This window comes from Somniosus microcephalus, chromosome 2, assembly GCF_052327205.1.
Source record: "Somniosus microcephalus isolate GS21.2 chromosome 2, FLI_Smic_1.0, whole genome shotgun sequence".
Classification (NCBI taxonomy): Eukaryota; Metazoa; Chordata; class Chondrichthyes; order Squaliformes; family Somniosidae; genus Somniosus; species Somniosus microcephalus.
In genome coordinates this window covers 130,035,361-130,051,472 of record NC_140988.1, presented here as the reverse complement: position 1 = coordinate 130,051,472, position 16,112 = coordinate 130,035,361, and positions in this window count along the sequence as shown.

Genomic DNA, 16,112 nt, shown 5'->3' with positions numbered 1-16,112 from the left:
GGATGATCCCACTGCAGATAAATGGAGCATTAGTTACATTGAAACTGGACACTGGGGCAAAAGCAAACTTAATCAGTATGAGTGACATTAACAATATGAAAGGAAAGCCCAAAATACAGAAAAAGTCAGTACTACTGAAGGACTATAATGGACAGAAAATAGATAGCTTAGGTGTATGCAGACTTAAAGTGACAGTCAAAGACAAAGTGCATCATCTCATGTTTTCTGTTGTGGCTGAAAGGCTTGATTCACTACTGGGTGACAAAGCTTGTGAGGACTTAGAACTGGTCAAAAGAGTCTACCGTATAAACTGTGCCATAAACAGACCAGATGACTCGGTGGATTCTGTAGTGAATAATTTCCAGGATGTGTTCAAAGGATTTGGAGTTCTACCATTCACTTACAAGATCCAGCTAAAGCAGGATGCTCAGCCAGTGGTACATGCTCCACGAAGAGTTCCAGCACCCCTGCGTGACCGGCTCAAGAATGAACTGGACAGAATGACCACACTAGGAGTCATCAGGAAAGTCGAAGAGCCAACAGACTGGGTTAACTCCATGGTATGTGTAAAGAAAAAGAACAATGATCTAAGAATATGCATGGATCCAAAGGACTTAAATGCAAAAATAAAACGTGAACACTACCAGATTCCCAAGCGAGAAGAAATCACCAGTGAAATGTCAGGTGCCAGATACTTTACAAAGCTCGATGCCTCACAAGGATTTTGGCAACTAAAACTAGATGAAGAGAGCACCAAATGGCAGGTATTGTTTCCTCAGAATGCCTTTCGGGATAATATCTGCATCTGAAATCTTTCATAGAGCGATGGAACACATAATTGAAGGTCTGGAAGGAGTTCGGGTCTATGTTGATTACATCATCATCTGGGGCTCCACACTGAAAGAACACAATGAGAGACTGACTAAAGTGCTACAGAGCATACGCCGGAATGGACTGAAGTTCAACAAAGCCAAGTGTCAGTTTGGCGTCCAGGAAGTCACTTTCCTAGGAGATAATCTATCTGGTAAAGGAATAGAGCCAGATATGGAAAAAGTAAACGCCATACTCAAAATGCCCCGACCCACTGACAAAAAAGGAGTGCTACGCATCATGGGGATGATAAACTCCATTGGAAAGTTCATTCCTAACTTGTCAGCCAAGACAGCCTGTCTGCGAGACCTGCTACATAAAACAAATGAGTTCGCATGGGCAGAAAGACATGAACAAGAGTGGATAAACCTCAAAACAGTGCTGACAACCACACCTGTACTCACCTTCTTTGACCCAACCAAAAGAATCAAAGTGTCAACGGATGCATCAAAAGATGGCCTAGGTGCGGTCTTACTACAAGCAGAGGGTGAAGATTGGAAGCCTGTTGCCTATGCCTCCAGGTCTATGACTGATACTGAGTGTCGATACGCCCAGATTGAAAAGGAATGTCTAGGCTTGGTAGTTGGACTAGAAAAGTTCCATGGCTACATATATGGACTTCCCACCTTCACAGTTGAGACAGACCACAGCCCTCTGGTTGCCATCATAAAAAAAAACCTGAATGAGATGTCTCCAAGGATTCAACGACTCATGATGAAGCTGCAAAGATATGACTTTGAACTGATCTACACACCAGGCAAATACATAGTGTTAGCAGATGCACTATCCCGAGCACCCACAATGAGTCATGTGAGCTCTACTGAAGAAGACGTGGATGTTCATGTGAGTATGGTCACTGCTGCGCTGCCCGTGTCAGACACAAAATCAAAGCAAATAGCAGAACAGTAAAAGATACAGTATTACAAACAGTAATAGAGAACATTCATCATGGTTGGCCAAAAGGTTCCTGTCCAAAATATTTTCACATAAGGTCAGAATTGAGTGTCGCAAGTGGACTATTACTAAAACAGAACAGAATAGTCATTCCACAGGCTCTACGTCAAGACATGCTCAAAAGGATTCATGAGGGACACCTCGGAATTGAAAAATGCAAAAGGAGAGCAAAAGACATTGTTTATTGGCCTGGCATAAATAAGAACATTAAGAACATGATAGGCAAATGTGAGACATGTCAGAAACACCAAAACAAACAAGCAAAGGAACCAATGATAGTAGCTGACATACCAACAGCAGCATGGCAAAAGGTTGGTATGGACCTTTTTCATTTAAATGGTAAAGACTATTTAATAGTGATTGACTACTATTCTAACTATCCTGAGGTGGCGCTGCTCTCAAGCACCACAGCAAGCAGTGTCATAATGCATGTGAAATCCATCTTCGCCAGACATGGAATTCCCAGGATTGCCGTTAGCGACAATGGTCCGTGCTTCAACTGTAAGGAATGGCAACAGTTTGCAGCACATTATGACTTTCAGCACATCACATCCAGTCCTTTGTATGCTCAGTCAAATGGTAAGGCAGAGAAAGGTGTTCAAGTTCTCAAGCAGCTACTGAAGAAAGCGACAGAAAGCAAGTCTGATCCTTATCTCGCCCTGCTGAGCTACCGAGCCTCACCTTTAGACTGTGGTTCTTCACCTGCTGAACTACTAATGGGTCGCAAGTTGCGCACCACGCTACCCTGCTGTGCAAAAGAACAGCAAAGTGAGGAATTGAGACAGAGACTTCAACTGTTAAAGCTGAAACAGAAATCATACTATGACAAGTCATCCAAAACTCTAAAACCATTGACAAAGGATGATGTTGTCAGGATTGAGGATCCAGATGCATGGAACAGGAAAGCTACAGTTCTTGAGGAAGTAGGACCAAGGTCATACACTGTTAGAACTGAGGAAGGACAGATTCTCAGGAGGAACCGCCGTTCCCTCCTAAAAACACAAGAGACTATTCAAGACCAGATTGATGACAATGCCGCAACTGCATCTTGTCATTCACCGCCAGAACAATCTCATGAAGACACATCAGACTTACCCATGTTGAGAAGATCCACACGTGAAGTAAAAGAGCCTGATAGACTTAATCTTTGAGTACAATGTAAAGCTTTGAAAATGTGTTGAGTTTTGAAAATGTTTATGTTTATAGAGCACTAACAAAAGTGTTACTGATATTATCTTTATTGTTTTCTTGAAAGTTGATTGATATTGATTTTGTTAAACCTCAAAGAAAGGGGGATGTAGTGATCAATAGCATGTCATTCTATAGTGGACACTAGGTGAAGCCGTAGAGCTGTATATAGCTGTATGTATAAGACTACACTACCCAGCTATATATTATATTAAGACTACATTACCCATGAGGCTAGGCTACCCACAAGGCAGCAGTCAAGATGGAAGCCTCTACAAGATGCTGTACAAGTCCACATGGGCTCAATAAAATAACTAGCAAAAGCTAGCTGTGTTCATAATAAGAATGTCTATTTATTAATGAACATAACAGTGAACCTTTGTTGCAAGTATATCCATCCTTAGGTAAGGAGACCAAACCTGTACACAGTACTCCAGGTGTGGACTCACCAAAGCCCTACATAATTGCAGCAAGACTTCCTTACTCTTATACTCCAACCCCCTTGAAATAAAGGCAAACATACCATTTGCATTCCTAATTGCTTGCTGTACCTGCATATTAACTTTCTGTGATTCATGTACAAGGACACCCAAATCCCTCTGAATCCCAACATTTAATAGTCTCTCACCTTTTAAAAAATATTTTGCTTTTCCATTCTTCCTACCAAAGTGGAGAATTTCACACTTCCCCACATTGTATGCAATCTGCCACCTTCTTGCCCAATCACTTAACCAGCCTATATCTCTTTACAACCTCTTTGTGTCCTCCTCACAGCTTCCTTATGGTAAGCACCCTAAGGGCCCTGTAGGTTCCGGGATTTTGCGCACGAAACACATGCGCGAAAACTCAGAACTTGTCAAGAATCTTCTTGACAAATTGTAGCACAAGCATGAATGGGGATCCCCTTTTTAAATTGGTTGGGCCAGCCCATGTGATCCCAGGGGTGCTTGCAAACTGCTTGCTCCACTGGGATAAATGGGCCTTTACCCATGTCTACACATAGAGGCCCAGGAGCACGAGTCTCCGTGGATCCCAAGGCAGAAGGTAGGCGCGGATTTTATTTGCGGATCAGAGGTATTTCCCCACGGGAAGCCTCTGAACGCAAATTCAAGCCCATTATACTCCGTCCCCTCAGATACTTGGATCAGGCTGCACAGACATAATTCCGTCAACAATTTAAATTCATATATTCTGTCCCTACTTTCATATAATGGCCCTGAATTCGCGGTCAGTGTACGGCGTCATACCGCCTTTGAAATTGATCACACAAGTTCGGGATTTCCGCATGCACTTGCACAATCTGCCAAGTTCCAACTGCACATCGGCTTTGCTGCACATTTCACCTTCCCATTCAAATCAACATGCTGTTGAAAAGTTGGGCTAATTGCCCATCTACTGCGCATTAATTACCCTGAAAATGTTTACGTCTGGTGCAAACAGGCGCAGGAGCCTGTTGCACAGCGTAAGGCGAGGGAGGTGAAAAAATGTTATTTGTTGGTGGCTGCTGACTGGCCCGTTGAGTGTTTCCAGCATTTTCTGATTAATAATTTACTGGCCAGACATCTTTTCATGTTAAAATCTTTCCTGATGAGTTTTTGAATCCAGAAATTAAGCACAGTAAACATCGGCAATAGGCACTCTATAGATTGGATAACAACAGAACGTGCTGGAAACACTCAGCAGGTCAGGCTTCTAATTTCCACCCTTCCCTCACCTTCACATGGTCCATCTCTGACTTTTCCCTTCCCTTCCTCGACTTTCCTGTCTCCATTTCCGGGGATAGGCTATCGACCAACATATACTATAAGCCCATTGACACCCATAGCTACCTGGACTACACTTCCTTCCACCCCGCTTCCTATAAGGACTCTATTCCATTCTCCCAGTTTCTCTGTCTCCGCCGCATCTGTTCTGACAATGCCACCTTCCATATTAGTGCTTCCGATATGTCTTCCTTTTTCCTCAACCAAGGATTCACCTCTACCATGGTTGACATGGCCCTCGACCATGTCTATTCCATTTCCCGCACTTCTGCTCTCATCACTTCCCCTCCCTCCCAGAATCACGATAGGGTTCCCCTTGTCCTCATTTTCACCCCACCAGCCTCCACATTCAATGGATCATCCTCCACCATTTCCATCACCTCCAGCATGATCCCACCACCAAACAAATCTTCCCCTCGCTCCCCTTTCAGCATTCCAAAGGGACCGCTCCCTCCATGACACCCCGGTCCACTCCTCTATCACCCCCAACACCCCTTCCCCTTCCCACAGCACCTTCCCGTGCAAGCGCAGGAGATGCAACACCTGCCCTTTTAACTCCTCCCTTCCCACTGTTCAGGGCCCCAAACACTCCTTCCAGGTGAAACAGTGATTTACTTGTACTTTTTACAATTTAGCACACTGTATTCGCTGCTCACGATGCGGTCTCCTCTACATTGGGGAGACCAAACACAGATTGGGTGACCGCTTTGCGGAACACCTCCATTCAGTCTGTAAGTGTGACCCCGAACTTCCGGTCACCTGTCACTTTAATTCTCCGCTCCACTCCCACTCTGAGCTCTCCGTCCTTGGCCTCTTACACTGTTCCAACGAAGCTCAATTTAAGCTCAAGGAACAGCACCTCATCTTTCAATTAGGCATTTACAGCCTTCTGGACTCAACATCGAGTTCAACAATTTCAGACTATAACCTCGGTCCCTATATTCTTCTTTCCCCTTTTCTTTTCTCACATGGCAACTGTTGATGATTCTGCCAATGCCATTTACACCTCATCTAGAGTCATCTTTTGTTTCTTAATTTGTCCCATTACCATCTCCTTTTGCCTTGCACCATCATCCCTTGTGTCTTTTAATCTCTCCTGCCCTCCAGCCTATCACAGACCTTCCCTTTGTCCTTTCCTCCCCACCTCCCTGTTCCTGCCCCACACTTGCTTAAACATCTGTTTCTTCTCTAACCTTTTCCAGTTCTGATGAAGGGTCTTCGACCCGAAACGTTAACTCTGTTTCTCTCTCCTGACCTGCTGAATGTTTCCAGCATTTTCTGTTGTTATTTCAGAAATCCGCAGTATTTTTCTATTGCTGTAGCTTGGATATATTGGTTTAAAGGCAAAGTTTTTGTGTGCCGATTATTTCTCAACATATTATAATAAAACAAACCTACTGATTTATAGAAACATTTTGTACTGGGGTTTGCTACTTTATTGGCACAATACAAATAATGGAGCATCTAATCTAATACTGAGTAGGTAAGAAATAGCTAACAAATGCAGTATTATTATTTAAACATAGTTATGAAAGATGTTTCATCAAATGTATATCTGGCATAACTAAATTATATATAGCTACCTTTTTAAATCCCTTCAACCAAGATTTACAATTAAGAGTGACTATTAAATGCTATGTAGATTGTAAATATACGCCAGTAGAAGATTTTTGTCTTCTATTGACATATATTTACAATCCTGTTTTAGCAATCTCCTTTGTTTCCTGATTGGCTAAGAGTCAGGAAGTGAAAGGATCATGGCCCCACGTGATCCCAGGTTCACATACGCACAATGGTGCGTCCCTGGACTCCATGGGCCACTACGCTACATACAACCCTGCAGCGTCTGAAAGCAATTTCACGGAGGAGGGTTCGCACGAGGTAAGTGTGGATTTCGTTGGGATGTCGGCAGCATGTTCCTTAGCTACGCCGCCGACCGCGAATTCAGGGCCAATATTTTTGGAAGATTTAATAGAGGTATTCAAAATTATGAAGGGTTTGATAGAGTAGATAGGGAGAAACTGTTTCCACAGGCAGGAGGGTCAGTAACCAGAGGACACAGATTTAAGATAATTGGCAAAAGAACCAGAAAGATGAGGAGAAATTTATATACACAGCAAGTTGCTATGATCTGGAATGCATTGCCTGAAAGGTTATGGAAGCAGATTCAATAGTAACTTTCAAAAGGGAATTGGATATATACTTGAAAAGAAACATTTGCAGGGCTATAGGAAAAGAGCAGGGGATCCTCTTACAAAGAACTGCACAGGCATGATGGGTCAAATGAGAGGGCAGATGTGGTCTCAGTTTAACGTCTCATGTGAAAGATGGCTTTTTTTTTGGTAGAAGAACGTATAGCAATTTGGGAAGGCGAGACGTACAGTTGGTTACAGCATATGAATCTCTCTGTGGTATAAGCTGAGGAAACACAAAACTGAAGTGCTACAGCATCATCACTGGTGGGAGGGTGTAATTACAGTGTGACAAGTTTACATAGTCAGTTTTCATTATAAATGTGGATGTAGGAATTTATAATGGAAAAGTTGACAGGAGGTGCATGATGACATAAGATTTTTAATATATTATAGAGATTTATGCTTGGTGTGGAATTCTTCTGTAATCCAGTGGAAATTATTTGCTGGTAAATATCTAATAATAACTGCAAAGTATTCCTACCCTCTTGTAAACCTCATCCTACACTGCATAAAAACTCTGGAACTTTCCTGAAAAATTTGGGTAACTATGAAAATTTCACCAAAAAAGTAACAATTTTCACTGTAATGTCCCATATCCCAGTGTACATATTATGAGTGATACCTCTGTAAATGTGTTTGTGAAGGTTTCCTCTGTTCAATATTTCTAATTGTAAACCTGTTTTTTTGGATGTGTTGATGATTGCACTAGAAATTCCAAACAGAGGAAATCTTCACAAACCTGGAGGATCTCTTACCCTAGGATGAGCTAAAGACTCTAGTTTATTCTTCAGGGTCAGGGCACATTTATAAACTGCTCAACCTTTACTCTCAGCTTATGCCACCATTTGACCTCCTGTATTAAGTTACACTCACAGTATTATCCATTCTGCTAATATTTTAACCGGTAGCTACTATGTAACAGAAGCCTATAGTAAGTTTGGATTGGTATACTTAACTATTTATTATATTTAGAACCATGATACATTGCCATCAAAAGTTAATTTTATTCTTCTATTGTGTGACCCACTAATACTGGGGGAAGATTTCCTCTGTGCACTAGTTGTGGCAAAATCATAAGTGGCCCATTACACCTAATGCACAGAGGAAGTTTTCTCCTTTCGTGAGCATAAACTATCAGTACATTTGTCCATTATTTCACAGTAACCACATGAATAAGTTTAATTTTATAATACTTTAGGAAGATATAAACTTGGTTATTTTAAACCAGTAATGCAATATCCGCTTTGTGTCCTAGAATCTAGACTGCACACAGGAACTATCATTCTGGAATGAACAACTGGGACAAGCAGAAAGATATGTCCTACTTATTCACCTCAAGAGTTTAGTAATAACACTGATAGAGATAAACCATTACGTCATCTGTGACCACTCAGGAGTGACCTTCACTTGCTAGGTTGCCAACGCTATCAATTGGCTGTTTCTGCTGGGAGTTGTCACTAAAATAAAAAAATCTACCTTGGGAAAGGAAATTTTTCTGCAATCAACCAGGTAAAAGTTTACAGTCTTTTGTTAAAATGTTTATTTAAAAGAATGTAATAAAACTTTACAATGAACTTAAAAATGAATTGCAAAGAGAATAGATAGTGTATGACATCGGCCCGGAATTTGCAGTCGAGATGACGGTGAACTGGCAGCGTGCGCCGTCATTCCGCCTTTGAAACTGACCGCAACTTCGAGATTTGGCAAATCCTAAAGTTGCAGTCTGTCACTGACAGCTCCGAAACAGGCTGTGCTGTGCCCCCTCCCCTCCCGCAAACAGAGCTGGCAATCAGTGTAATCGGCCAAATCAGGGAAACTGAGGAAAACGTTGTCTCTTCCGCAGTAATTACGCTGTTAAATTCCCCACTAAAAGTTAGACACAAAGGGATTAGGTGTAATTGTGGAATTTACAGTGTTATTACTGCTAAACAAATGTTAAGGGCCCGGAAAACTAATTTTAAATTTTGTGCAGTATAAAATTTGTTCATTTTAATAAACATTTAAATTTTTAAGAAATTTTTCAAAAACATTTTTAAAAATTATTTTTGAAGTTGGTCCATCTTTATTTCAGGTTTCTGATGAAAGGTCATCGACCTGAAACGTTAACTCTGTTCCTCTCTCCACAGATGCTGCCTGACCTGCTGAGTATTTCCAGCATATTTTGTTTTTATTTATTTCAGGTTTGCCTTTTCCCCACGAGAGCCCCAATCTTTGTTCTGCTCTCTTTAACACTTTTAAAAAGTTAGAATTTTAAGGGCTTATTCACTTCATTGTTCACTGCCTGTGAGAATTCTGCCTTTTGATTGGCTGCTTAGACAGCCTGTTGATCGCACAAGGGAATCCCCATGAATGTCCGTTGATTTGTACAATTGTAGCAAGACTTCCTTAGTATAAGAGTAAGGAAGTCTTAGTACAATTGTACAGGGCCTTTGTGAGACCACACCTGGAGTACTGTGCACAGTTTTGGTCTCCTTATCTAAGGAAGGATATACTTGCCTTGGCGGCAGTGCAACAAAGGTTCACTAGATTGATTGCTAGGATGAGAGGGCTGTCCTATGATGAGAGATTGTGCAGAATGGGCCTATGCTCTCTGAAGTTTAGAAGAATGAGAGGTGATCTCCTTGAAACATACAAGATTCTGAAGGGCATTTAGAGGGTAGTTGCTGAGAGGTTGTATCCCCTGGCTAGAGTATCTAGAACTAGGGGGCATAGTCTTAGGATAAGGGGTAGGCCATTTAAGACTGAGAGGAGAAGGAATTTCTTCACTCAGAATCTTTGGAATTCTCTACCCCAGAGGGCTGTGAATGCTGAGTCTTTGAGTATATTCAAGGTTGAGATAGATAGATTTTTGGACTCAAGGGAATCAAGGGATATGGAGATCGGGTGTGAAAGTGGAGTTGAAGTCGATGATCAACCATGATCTTATTGCATGGCGGAGCAGGCTCGAGAGGTCATATGGCCTACTCCTGCTCTTACTTCTTATGTTCTTATGTTCTTATTTGAATTGAAGGTCGGAATACCTGAAGTTCTTGACACAGGGATTGCGAGATCCTTGTGCGAAGCGATCTTTGGGACCAGCAGCGAATGCCTTAGCTTCACTGCTAAGCGCAAATTCCAGGCCAACATGTCACAAATTGGAAGCCAGCAGGAGTTCAGAACAGAGAGGGTAGCAGAAGTCAGGTTCCATGTTGCTGAGGCCGGCAGGAGTTCACGTGGTGCTAAAATTTTGAAAGCAGAGATGTTTGGAATGAGGTTCACTTGACTATTTCAACTATATAATATGCAGTGAACCTTAATTAGGGGCAATTTTATCTTTTTTTAGGGACAAAAATATATATTTTTCAAGAGAATATAGTGAGATGGTGAGGAACCATTATGTGGCTATATTTTGGAGCAACGTTTTGCACAATTTTATTGGTGAATACCAAAGGTAGAAACTGACCAGCTAGAAAGGAGAAACAGCAAACATAACTAAAGAATACAATGGACAGCTGTTTTTAAAGAAGGAAATTGTCATACATTAACTACAGATACTACAGTCATGATGGTCGCCACATAAACAAAATGTTATTATATTTAGGTATATTTCATTTGATTTTGTTTCTAGTCACGAGTTTCCCATTTGAAATTTCACCTTTTGTGTTCATGTTGACCATTACCATATTCACTTTCCCTGCAGACTGGCAGGGGGTTGGGAACCTGAGCAGGAAGACAGAGGAAAGGGAAACAAGGATAGAAGCAAAAGACAGGAAGGAGAAAAACAAAAGTGGCAGTCAGAGAAATCAAGGGTTTAAATCAAACATGGCCACAGTAAATAATAATTCTAAAAGGTCTAAGAGCATTAAAAAAACAAGCCTGAAGGCTTTGTGTCTTAATGCGAGGAGCATTCGTAATAAGGTGGATGAATTAGCTGCGCAAATAGAGGTAAACGAATATGATATGATTGGGATTACGGAAACATGGCTCCAGGGTGGCCAAGGCTGGGAACTCAACATCCAGGGGTATTCAATATTCAGGAAAGATAGACAAAAAGGAAAAGGAGGTGGGTAGCATTGCTGGTTAAAGAGGAGATTAACACAATTGTAAGCAAGGATATTAGCTCTGATGATGTGGAATCTGTATGGGTAGAACTGAGAAATACCAAGGGGCAGAAAACATTAGTGGGAGTGGTATATAGACCTCCAAACAGTGATGCGGAGGTTGGGGATGGCATTAAAAGGGAAATTAGAGAAGCGTGCAATAAGGGCACAGCAGTTATCATGGGTGACTTTAATCTATAGATTGGGCTAACCAAATTAGTAACAATACTGTGGAGGAGGAATTCCTGGAGTGTATACGGGATGGTTTCCTGGACCAATATGTCGAGGGACCAACTAGAGATCAGGCCATCTTAGACTGGGTATTATGTAATGAGAAAGGATTAATTAGCAATCTTGTTGTGCGAGGCCCCTTGGGTCAGAGCGATCATAATATGATAGAATTCTTCATTAAGATGGAGAGTGAAGTAGTTGACTCAGAGACTAGGGTCCTGAATTTAAATAAAGGAAACTACAATGGTATGAGGCACGAGTTGGGTAGGATTGATTGGGGAATGTCACTCAAAGGGTTGACGGTGGATGGGCAATGGCAAACATTCAAAGATCGCATGGATGAACTGCAGAATTTGTTCATCCCAGTTTGGCATAAAAATAGAACAAAAAAGGTGACTCAACCATGGCTAACAAGGGAAATTAGGGATAGCATAAGATCCAAGGAGAGGACATATAAATTGGCCAGAAAAAGCAGTAAACCTGAGGATTGGGAGCTGTTTAGGATTCAACAAAGGAGGACAAAGGGATTAATTAAGAAGAGGAAAATAGAGTATGAGAGTAAGCTTGCAGGGAACATAAAAACTGACTGTAAAAGTTTTTATAGATATGTGAAGAGGAAAAGATTGGTGAAGTCAAGCATAGGTCCCTTGCAGTCAGAATCAGGGGAATTTATAATGGGGAACAAAGAAATGGCAGACCAATTAAATACATACTTTGGTTCTGTCTTCACAAAGGAGGACACAAATAATCTCCCAGAGATGTTGGGGAACATAGGGTCCAATGAAAGGGAGGAACTGAAAGAAATCAGTATTTGTAGGGAAATGGTGTTGGGGAAATTAACAGGATTGAAGGCCGATAATTCCCCAGGGCCTGATAATCTACATCCTAGGGTACTTAAGGAAGTGGCCCTAGAAATAGTAGATGCATTGCTGGTCATCTTCCAAAATTCGATAGACTCTGGAACAGTACCCATGGATTGGAGGGTATCTAATGTTACCCCACTGTTCAAAAAAGGTGGTAGAGAGAAAACATCGGTAGTGGGGAAAATGCTACAGTCCATTATAAAAGATGTAATAGCAGAGCAGTTGGTAAAATAGATAAGGGAGAACCAGTGAATGTGGTGTATTTGGACTTTCAGAAGGCTTTCGATAAGGCCCCGCATAAGAGATTAGCGTGTAAAGTTAAAGCACATGGGATTGGGGGTATGGTACTGACTTGGATAGAGAACTGGATGGCAGAAAGGAAGCAAAGAGTTGGAATAAACGGCTCTTTTTCCGAGTGGCAGGCAGTGACTAGTGGGGTACCGCAGGGATCGGTGCTAGGACCCCAGCTATTCACAATATATATTAATGATCTAGACGAGGGAACTAGATGTAATATCTCCAAGTTTGCAGACAACATAAAGCTGGGTCGGGGTGTGTGCAGTGAGGAGGATGCCGAGAAACTCCAGTATGATTTGGACAGGTTGGGTGATTGGGCAGATGCATGGCAGATGCAATATAATGTGGATAAATGCGAGGTTATCCACTTTTTTGGTGGCAGAAACAGGAAGGCAGATTATTATCTGAATGGCAATAGATTGGGAGAAGGGGAAGTGCAACGAGACCTGGGTGTCCTTGTGCACCAGTCGCTGAAGGTAAGCATGCAGGTACAGCAGGCAGTTAAGAAGGCAAATGGTATGTTGGCCTTCGTAGCAAGAGGGTTCGAGTACAGGAACAAGGAATTCTTGCTGCAGTTGTACAGGGCCTTGGTGAGACCACACCTTGAGTATTGTGTGCAGTTTTGGTCGCCTTATCTGAGGAAGGATGTTCTTGCCATGGAGGGAGTGCAGCGAAGATTCACCAGGCTGATACCTGGGATGGCAGGAATGATGTATGAGGAGAGATTGGGTCGATTGGGCTTATATTCGCTGGAGTTTAGAAGAATGAGAGGTGATCTCATTGAAACTTATAAAATTCTAACAGGACTAGACAGACTAGATGCAGGAAGGATGTTCCCGATGGTCGGGGAGTCCAGAACCAGGGGTCACAGTCTAAGGATAAGGGGTAAGCCATTTAGGACAGAGATGAGGAGGAATTTCTTCACCCAGAGAGTGGTGAACCTGTGGAATTTTCTACCACAGAAGGCAGTGGAGGTCAATTCATTAAATATATTCAAGAAGGAGTTGGATATATTTCTTAAGGCTAAAGGGATCAAGGGATATGGGGAGAAAGCAGGGACAGGGTACTGAATGTGGATGATCAGCCATGATCTCGTTGAATGGCGGAACAGGCTCGAGGGGCCGAATGGCCTACTCCTGCTCCTATCTTCTATGTATCTATGTATCTATAAACCCATCTCAGCTCATCCATCGAGAAAACCCCTGCATTCCTCTATCACAGCATCCAATTGCTTTTTAAATAACTCCCAGGTTTTAGCCTCCACTACCATACTTAGAGTTCCATTTCATGTATTAATCACTTTATATGTGAATAATTTCCTGACATCAGTCCTAAATTAGCCTATTACTGGTTTGAACCTGTACCCCCTTGTCCTCTAGTTTGATTTGAAATAGTACTCTGGATTTGCCTTTTCTATACCATTTACCATAGTAAATGCCTGTATAAGATCAGCTCACAAACACCTCCTTTCAAGGCAGAAAACCCCAAGTTACTCCAATCTTTTCTCATCGCTCATTCCTCTGATATGAGGGACCAGCAGCATTTTAAATGTCTCCCTTATGTCTTGGTGACCAGATTTGAACACAGTACTCAAAATGTGGTCTGACCAGAGCGTCATCGGAGCAAATTTCCACAGGGTTTTCCCGATTGTTGCCATGGAAACCCCGGAGAAGGCGTATAAATGGCATTTACGATGCTTCTCCAGGGTTTCCGCGATTCTTCTGCCAAAGTTACAGCGGCCACTCAAGAGAACTCCCGCGGAAATTCACCCCAAATACACCTTAACCATGACTTCTTTCAACTTGTATTCCAATGTTTGGTTATACAGTTTAATATTCTAGTTGCTTTGTTGATGACTGTTGAGATGAGATAAGAAAACGATGCTTTTGAAACTTCTCTATTTACTATGAAAAATTGATACCTTTATTTTGAGACCATTAGTTCCTTTTGTTCACTCATTAACATGTGAAATGTAACAAAACCCATGAAAGCATCATCATGTAAAAGATCCCATGGCACTATTTCGAAGAAGAGCACAGGAGTTATCCCCGGTGTCCTGGCCAATATTTATCCCTCAATCAACATCTCTAAAAAAATTACATGGTCATTATCACATTGCTGTTTGTGGGAGCTTGCTATGCACAAATTGGCTGCCACTTTTCCTATATTACAACAGTGACTGCACTTCAAAAGTACTTCATTGACTGTAATGTGCTTTGGAACATGCTCTGGTTGTGAAAGGCGCTATATAAATGTAGGTCTTTCTTTTTTCTTTCTTTTGTTGATTAAGCAAGTGTATCATATAAAAATATTAATGTTTGATTAAAACTTTTGCCCACTTTCCTGCACAAAATTAAGATGCAATGCAGACATTTAACAGAGGTATATTGAATTGTTTTATAACAGATCATTCATTCAATTGAAAAAACCTACCTCATATTGCAGCTGTGTTAACAATTAATTCTATCTTTTCATCTGAATAGGAATATTTTATTTATCTGTAATGTTCTAGTTATCAAAGTAAAAGGCACAAATGACATCCTATGCGACTATGACTGTGGTAAACAATCCCTCCTCGTCTTTCTTGACCTGTCTGCAGCCTTTGACACGATTGACCACACCATCATCCTCCAACGCCTCTCCACCATCATCCAGCTAGGTGAGACTGCACGCGCCTGGTTCCTTTCTTATCTATCCAGTCATAGTCGGAGAATCACCTGCAATTGCTTCTCTTCCCGCTCCTGCACCATTACTCTGGAGTCCCCCAGGGATATATCCTTGTTCCCCTCTTATTTCTCATCTACATGCTGTCCCTCAGTGACATCATCCAAAAACACAATGTCAGGTTCACATGTACACTGATGACAGCCAGATTTACCTCACTGCCACCTCTCTCGACCTCTCCACTGTCTCTAATTTGTCACATTGCTTGTCTGACATCCAGTACTGGATGAGCAGAAATTTCCTCCAACTAAATATTGGGAAGACCGAAGCCATTGTCTTCAGTCCCCGCCACAAACTCTGTTTCCTAGCCATTGACTCCATCCCTCTCCCTGTAAACCCTCTGAGGCTGAACCAGACTGTTTGCAACCTTGGTGTCATATTTGACCCCAAAATGAGCTTCTGACCATATATCAGCTTCAACACCAAGGCTACTTCCACTTCCATAACATCACCTGACTCCCCCTTGCCTCAGTTCATCTACTGCTGGAACCCTCATCCATGCCTTTGTTACCTCTAGACTTGACTATTCCAACGCTCTCCTGGCCGGCCTCCCATCTTCCACTGTCCATAAACTGAAACTCAACTAAAACTCTGCTGACCGTGTCCTAACTCGCACCAAGTCCCGTTCACCCTTCACCCCTGTGCTCGCTGACCTACATTGGCTCCCGGTTAAGCAACAGCTCGATTTTAAAATTCTCATCCTTATTTTCAAACCCCTCTATGGCCTCACCCCTCCCTATCTCTGTAACCTTCTCCAGCCCTACAACTCTCCGAGATATCTGCGCACCTCCAATGCTGAGCTTTTGCGCATCCCCAATTTTAATCTCTCCACCATTGACAAGCATGCCTTCAGCTGCCGAGGCCCTAAAACTTGTAATTCTCTCCATAACCTCTCCACCTCTTTACCTCTCTTTCCTCCTTTAAGACACTCCTTAAAACTCACCTCTT